The sequence below is a fragment of the Microchirus variegatus genome (genome assembly GCF_963457635.1).
Source record: "Microchirus variegatus genome assembly, chromosome: 9".
Taxonomy (NCBI): Eukaryota; Metazoa; Chordata; class Actinopteri; order Pleuronectiformes; family Soleidae; genus Microchirus; species Microchirus variegatus.
Window position 1 is genome coordinate 14,351,748 of NC_139810.1, and position 1,065 is coordinate 14,352,812.

Genomic DNA, 1,065 nt, shown 5'->3' on the forward strand with positions numbered 1-1,065 from the left:
AGGCAAAATACAAAGTCACATATGAAAATAGGTTCTGAACAAATTTAGTTTTAGATACAGAGTGAGTGTTTGCAAAAGATGTTTTGGCACAGAATTTAAAAAATATTTTTTTCATGAATATCACGCCTGGATCCTGAAAAGATCCTTCATCATCCCCTCCATGCCCTCACCTAAAGAAACAAACAAACAAAACAAACAAAACAAAACAAAACATTGAGATTTTCATGATCTTGTAAAATAATTCACTTGGTCTCTTGACATTGCTTCAGTCTTTAAATATTTATAATATTTACAGTTTCACAATTGTCCACAATACCCTTAGGCTTAAAGAAGATGCAAACAAAAATAGACAAATTAAATATTCTTTATATAGTCCCCTGTTGAGGCATTGAGTGTAAACTGTACATCTCTTAACGTCCCCTCATGAGTTCCTGGGGCAGGGAACTCGTCGGGATGGAGCTGAGTCTGGAAATGAAGTAGAAGTTGGCTGATGGTGAGGGAGTAAATGCAGTTTGACTGATCAGGCTGAAAAGATTCTTGATCAAATATTTCCAGGCAATGATTCCTCATATATCTTCTGCAAGCATGGCTGATTACAAGATTCATTCTATAACACGTATCATATTATACTCAAACCTGTACAGAGTTCACAACGTTTTTTCCCCTAACATAGTGCAATGACGTCTCACATTGTTTTGTCTATTTAAAAAAAAAAAAAAAAAAAATCACTTTTATGAAGGTAAAAAATTATCCCACAGGAAGGTCTCAATCCATAGCCTTTATGGATGCTATGGATAGAAAAGGCATTGCACAACACCTCCAAAAAATGGCAAAAAATGAAATGAGTAAACAGAAATGATCAAAAATCCTCCTTTGACCCTTCTTGTCCTTTCCACTCAAGTATAGTTTTTTGGAATTCAAAGGTCTCTGGGCGATTTAAGGACTTGGTGAACTGAAGATAGCAATGGTTGAGTGCATGCTAAACTGTTTGTTTGTTTTTTCTTTCAATTCAAACTCAGAAAATATGAGGCAATCCCAGTTTACTGGAGTCCAAACGGGCTGGTG